We start from the raw sequence: 7,340 nt of genomic DNA on the forward strand, positions 1-7,340 counted from the left end.
TTTTTCAAAGACAAACAAACAACCCAACCTCCCCCTGCTTCCTCTAGCGATCCCCTTTCTGCCCAAACACCCCAAGTCAGCCTCCTGCTTCTTCCTGGAGCTCCAGGGCAGCCCCACTCAGCAGGGCAATATGAGCCGTGAGTGAGGTTTAAAGTGTTCCAGCGGCCTTAGTTAAAGAGAAATGGGTGCTATGACGTCCCAGTGTCTGTGATGTCACCCAGACCATCCAGTTGAGTGACACATAATCCATGCAAAACTGTGAGTGGGTGATTGTGTTCTGTTTGGTTTATATATGCTCGGCTCAGGGAGTGATACTATTAGAAGGTGTGGTCCTGTTGGAGTAGGTGTGTCACTGTGGGTATGGGCTTTAAGACCCTCATCCTAGCTGCCTGGAAGCCAGTCTTCTCCTAGCAGCCTTCAGATGAAGATGTAGAACTCTCAGCTCCTCCTGCACCATGCCTGCCTGGATGCCACCAGGTTCCTGCCTTGATGATAATGGACTGAACCTCTGAACCTGTAAGCCAGCCCCAGTTAAATGTTGTCTTATGAGAGTTGCCTTGGTCATGGTGTCTGCTCACAGCAGTAAAGCCCTAACTAAGATGTACTCTTTGCTTTTGTCTGCACCAAGACTTGGGGATCAATGTGTGTTTTGTATGAAGTTATACCACAGTGGGATTCAGGCTCCATGCCACTTCAGATGCCTAGAGGTCATCTGTGGCTATGCCCATGGAATCAGACAGCCAGTGTCTCGGGGACTCCCAAGGATGAGAATGTGAACTCCTATTCTTGTGTCTCATGGGCTGCTTCCAATTAAACCTCAAATATCTTTTACGTCACTGACACACAATCATATTTCAGTGTCAGAAAAATCTGTATATGATGATCTAGGTTTTCAAATTTTTCTTTATTTTTTTTAAATGGAAGTGGAGAGATGGCTCAGTGGTTATAAGCACTTGTGACTCCTGCAGAAAACGCAGTTCTCATTCCCAGCACCCACAGCAGGCAGCTCACAGACTTATTTAGCCCCAGATCCAGGGATTCATTCTCTCTTCTGCCCTACAGGAATACCTGAATGCATGTAGCACACATACTGACAAGCAGGCACCCACACATACACATAAATAAGAAGCAAACAAGATAAAAAATATCACATGTGTTTGCTGGTAAGAGCACATGTGGAGGTCAGAGGATAACTTGTGGGACTTGGTCCTCTCCTGGCACCATCGTGGTTCCAGGGATTGAACTCAGGTTGTCAGGCTCCTGAATCCAGAGCTGTGGGTGTGTCTCAATGGTAGGCTTTGTGCCTGGACTGCAGGAGGCCCTGGCTTTGACTCTCAGTGCTGGGGGAAAGAAAGAGAGAGAGAGAGAGAGAGAGAGAGAGAGAGAGAGAGAGAGAGAGAGAGAGAGAGAAGAAGAAGAAGAAGGAGGAGGAGGAGGAGGAGGAGGAGGAGGAGGAGGAGGAGGAGGGAGGGAGGGAGGGAGGGAGGGAGGAAGACAGAAAGAAATAAATAAAGAACGAATAAAGAAAAACAGCTACCACCATCCACAGCAGCAGAGCTGGCCTGCATTCTGCATCAAGAGCTCCGGCCAATGGGCATTCCTACAAATGGGGCTGAGAGCAAGCAGGCAAGATACTCTAAGCAGACAAGCCTCAGGGGCAGCATAGAAGATTGTGGCTCCTGCTTGCAATCCTAATGCTAGAGAAGCAGAGGCAGGAGGATTGTTGAGTTTAAAGCCAGCCTGGGCTTTAAATGGCTTACTATGTGGAGGTAGGCAGGGAGTGAGGGTTTTGTTACTGTGGTGGAGGTCAGAGGTCAGAGGACAACTTGCAGGAGCTGGTTCTATCCATCCATCACGTGGGTCCCAGGGATCAAGCTCAGGTCACCAGGCGTGGAGGCAAATGCTGTCGCCTCCTGAGTCACCTCACAGGCACTTAGGCAGACTCTTAACAAATAAGCATCAACCCCAGGACAAAAGGGAGCTGTAAGTCTGCAGACGGCCTCACTTCTTACCTCCCCTCTCCGTAATTTGCTGGATCTTTCCTCATACAATAAATACTCCCACCTGCAGTATTCATGGCTCTCTCAGGTCTCACAGACCGGATCAACCCGTTATTTAACCAAATGCTTCCAGTTGCGAATTTTCTTCTCTTTTGTTCCTTAGGATGGATTTAGGTTGGTCCCATTTTTCTCTGTAGAAGCAAATTTACAAAGGACATCTTAGAAGCAAAATTTCAGGACGCATGACCAGAAACAAGGTGTTCAAAACAGTGTGAATATTGTAAGGAGTGTGGCCACGCATGACGTATGATCCCAAGGGGAATGTGACAAAGTCCCTGGTCTTCTGTCATGGCTGGGGATGCCATTAAACCCTTCTGCTCCTTCTGCTCCTCACAGGGAGGGGTCCCCTTCATGTCTCCCCCTTCTTATTTTGTTAAAATTTATTTATTTATTTATTTATTTATTTATTTATTTATTTATTTAGTGTGTGTGTGTTTGTGCACGCGCGCTCGTGCATGTGTGTGCACACACGTGCTCAGGGATGCCAGAAGAGGGTGTCAGATTCCCTGGGGTTACAGATGGGTGTGAGCTGTCTATCATGGCTGCAGGGAACTGAATTCTAGTCTTTTGAAAGAGCAGCGAACGCTCTGAGTGCTGAGCCAACTCTCCAGCCTCCTCTTTTCTTTCTTAAAATACTCTTCTTATTATTGTTATGTGTGTATGTCTGTATATGTGCATGTGTCCGAGGATAAGGGTACCCTGGAGCTGGAAGTACCAGCAGTTGTAAGTTGGCCAATGTGGGTGCTGGGAATTGAACCACTGAACCATCTCTCCCTCTCTCTCCTCCTCCTCCCCCCACCCCCTCCCCCTTTCCCCCTTCCTCCCTCCCTCTCTCCCTCTCCATCACAGATTTTCAGGAGACCAGTCTCTAAAACTTCCCTCGGGATGCTGTTATCTCAAAGGTCCTCAGCACCATGTCTGTCCCCTCTTGGGTCCTTGGTAAATGTGTGGTTTATTAAAAAAAAAACAAAAACAAAAACAAACAACTGAAAAAGAGCACCAGGTTGAATAAGATTCAAAACCATATTCAGAACTCATTGATGCCCCAGGGATCAGAGTTGATGGCTCACCGTCAGTGCTGGGGTCTGTGCATGAAGTGTCACCCCTAAAGTGTCTGTGTTGGAGGCTTGGTCACTGGCAGGTGGATCTATCGCCTCTCAGTTCTGGATCCTGAGGGTTCTGACTTCATCGATGAACCAATGGAGTCAGATCTTGGCAGTACTGTTGGGAGGGGGTGGGTACTTTGGAGGGGGGGTTGGTTAGGTTGGAAGGAGCACGTTGCTAGGGCTTGCTGTAGAAGGACATGCTCCTCCGTGTGTCTCCTTGTCTCTGTCATCTCTTTCTTTCCCTGCCAATGCCCGTCTGCTTCCCAACAGCCCAGAAACACCAGAGCTACAGACTATGGACAGAAACCTCTGAAACCAGGAGCCAAAGAAAGCATTCCTCCTTCAGATGGTTTCTCTCAGGTCTTAGTCATTGTGGCAAAATCCAACTGGCGCCATCTGTCCAGTCCAGGTTTCAGCAGCCAGGATGGACAGAACTGTTTGTCAGAGGGCCTGCCTGGCTTCAGAAAGCTTGCCTGCGTGGTTGTGGGAGCCCGAGCAGGTGGAAAGAGCCTGGGGCGGCTGTTCTAGAAAGCACATCTCCTGGAGATGGAGAAGGATGGCCACCCCCTCCATCTCTGCTTACTCCAGAACACATCTCTACTACAGCCAGGGTCTAGACAACTTATTTTTTATTCCATCAATATTTTAGGGGGAAAAAGCCAAAAGGCACAGGGGAGACACACCTATGTCTGTGGGTGACTCTACCTATCCCTCCAACTTCAGCAAGACTAGGAGATTTCTCTTTCTTTTAATGAATTAATTTATTTCATGTATGTGAGTACACTGTCACTGTCTTTAGACACACCAGAAGAGGGCATTGGATCCCCATTACAGATGGTTGTGAGCCACCATGTGGGTGCTGGGAATTGAACTCAGGACCTCTGGAAGAGCACTCAGTGCTCTTAACTGCTGAGCCACCTCTCCAACCCTAGAAGTAGAATTCATATGGGGATCTCAGAGTGGTCTCCACTGATTAATGTCCCCTCTGATTGTCATCAGGGCAAAGGTCAGATGAGCCATCTGAGGGTGACCTCCCTAGTTACTGGCCCAGGGGACACACATGTCTTTAATTTGCCTCGTGATCCCAGCAGATAGCAGTTAGGAGAAGTGACACTACCCTGGGTGTGTGACAATTCAGGTGACTGCCCTGGGTAGGGGACTGGGGGCTCTTTGAAAAATATAAATTCTTCATACACTTTAGTTAGTGTGTGTGTATGTGTGTGAACTCAGCAGGGTCTATCTCTGCTTCCACCGTGTGGGGCCTGGGGATCGAATTCATGTTGTCAGGCTTGGCAGCAAGTAATGTTACCCATTGAGCCATCCCACCAGTCCTAAAGGGCTCTTTGTTCTGGGGACCTTTGGGACACTTTGTCACCCTGGACGAGGAGCCAGGAGGCCCATGCTTCTCCATTGTTTCCTGCCATCTCTGAGAGTGTGCCCTCCCTTGCAGGAACATTGGTCAAGTGACCAGCTCAGGGTGGCCTCCAAGGGTATGGGACACTGATTCTGCCCAGGCAGGCTGACTACAGCCTAGTCCGCCTCCCGTGTGTGGTCCTCCTTCCAATTACACCACGGTGAGGAGACAGGAATGGGGGAAGTCAGGCTCTCCTTCACCTCCAGTACAGCGAGGTCCCCTCAATCATAGATTCCTGCAATTTTCTGAGCTGTCGGTTCCCCACTTGGCAGGGGTTTGCCTGCCGAGCCCAGTGGAGAGAAAATGAGCCCGAGGGACCCTGAGACCAGCGACTGCCTCAGCTTGCTTTTGATTAAAGCAAACCTGTGTGTGAGCTGGGTTACCAGCCTTGGTCCTCATTACTGTGGCTGGAAAGCCCCCACTCACTAGGGAGTTGAATGGGGCTGAAGGAAGTTCTCCACTGTCCACTAGGGCCAGAACCTTCATCAAGTCCAGGCTGGCTTTCTCTCTCTAACTCTGCTCTCTGTGATAGAATTATGGCTGTAACTGTGGCAATAGTGGTAATAGCTGTTATCATTGGCCGAGTGCCTGATGCATACTTGAAATGGTATCAGTTCTGCGTTGTACATATTGAATGATGTAGGCATATGGTTTTATATACTATGAAGTGTAATTATAGAAAAAAAGGAGTAGGTAAAGACTAGGTTATTGAATATCTGCATTACCTGCATCCTTTAGAGGTAGACAAGAGTCTAAGAGAGGTTGAGAGACTCCCTTAGGGTCACACAGCCAGGAAGGGTGGAGCAGAGACCAACTCCCAGCTACTTGCTGTCAGAGTCCCTGCACCCTTGAGCTCCTGCCTGATCTCCCACTCCTCTTTTGAGAGGAGGTACTTCTGTGCTTTTCTGGGTCTTGCACTTCATCTCACTTTTCCAAAAGAGACAGAAGCCAAGGTGTTTCTCTCCCTCACTCAGGGTGTGGCTCTGTGGTTAGGTGCTTGCTCAGCAGACCAAGATCCCGGCTTCATCTCCAGCTCTGCAATATTCACCAGTCAGTCATACCTGATGATACCATGTGGCCCCGCCAATGCCTTCTGCCTCAGCCTTTCTCATTAAAAATGAACAAATTGCATGAGTGTGTTCACATGCATACCATAGCAGCACATAGGTAGGGCTCAGAGGGCAATTGTGGGAGTCAGTTCTCTTCCACCAGGTAGGCTCTAGGGAATCAAGCTGAGGCCCCCAGCCATGCCAATATTGCCTTCATCCCCCGAGCCATCTCTCAGGCCTCTTTTTCATTCTTTTCTAGGTTGTTTCTGTGCTCAGCCATGTATCCAACACCCAATGGCAACCGTGTGCTCTTTTTTTGCTGCGTCTCCAGACACCTTGTTTTCTCCTGGGATGGACTCTGTGTTCCTGCCAGCACTGTGTAACGACCTTGTTGAGAATATGATTCTCTGTACCGGCAGGATGTGGTGGCACACGCCTTTAATTCCAGCGCTCGGCAGGCAGAGGCAGGCAGATCTCTGTGTTAGAGACCAGCCTGGTCTACAGAGTGAGTTCCAGGACAGCCAGGGCTATATAGAGAAACCCTGTCTCGAATCAATCAATCAATCAATCAATCAATCAATCAATCAATCAAACACACAAATGTGATTCTCAGAGCTGACAGGTGAGACATAACTATCTTTGTCTCTTGGAGAGCTGGAACTAATTCAGAGCTCTATTAGGCTTTTGGGAATTGTTTTGATAGGATGGGAATGGGGTGTGTCTCAATTGTTTAGATAAGATGGGAATGGGGTGTGTCTCAATTGTTTAGATAGGATGGGAATGGGGTGTGTCTCAGCTGTAGAGTTAAAGATCCCTGTCTCAGCCGTTAGAGGGGACCTGTGAACACCCACCAAGGCAGTAACTGACTTTGTAGCCTGAAGATTGGTGGCCATGCTTGCGAGGCAGAATGGAGGAAGAGACCCAGGCCGTAGCTCTGCAGTCAGACTTTACAGCAGCCCGGCCCCCAAACAGCTTTAGCTGTACCTGGCCCACAGAGATTTGCTGTGAAGGGTTCACGATCTAGAATTGATTTGCAAGTGCCTGGGACATGGAACAATTCCTTCCATGTGAGCTAGGGTCATTTTCCAAGTCACACAGACAAACTCAACAAAGTATTGGGAGTGGAGAACAGATTGAATTGCCGTATCCCACTTGTGATCGATGTATTTTTAATTGGGAGACATGTCCTCAGGAGCTCATTTGAGCTGAGGGACTAGGGCAGATTTGACCCTTTAAGGGATCAGGCAGTTTTGATTTGGGGTTACAGGGGTTGGAGTGAGGCCACATTCCTGCCTTGGCTGTAGCCACCTAATCTTTTCAAGCTTGTAATTTCCCTTCTTCTCTGTGTGAGCCCAGGCTAGCCCATTATGAACCTGCATACAGGGCTCCTCCTGGGATCCATTTGTTCTTGGCAGCGGGTATTTCTTTGCTGGGGTCTTTCTTTCTTCTCAGCAGCTCCATTAGGGTCTCTGTGAGGAAAAGCTGGAGAACTCCGTGTAGTAAGCTCTTCCCCGTTTCCATACCCAGCATCGCCCGTCTCCTGAGGTGTTTAAGGGAGCCCTCGTGGCTGCCAACTGTGACTAGAGAGGTTTCCACCCTAAGAATTCTAGTAGCCTGAGTCTCCGAGGGGGAATCCCTGCACAGACCCAGGTGGCACATTGTACAGACAGTATATTTCCTGGGGCTCTATTGCTTGGTGGCTTTGTGCCCT

Source organism: Mus caroli, chromosome 4 (assembly GCF_900094665.2).
Source record: "Mus caroli chromosome 4, CAROLI_EIJ_v1.1, whole genome shotgun sequence".
Lineage (NCBI taxonomy): Eukaryota > Metazoa > Chordata > Mammalia > Rodentia > Muridae > Mus > Mus caroli.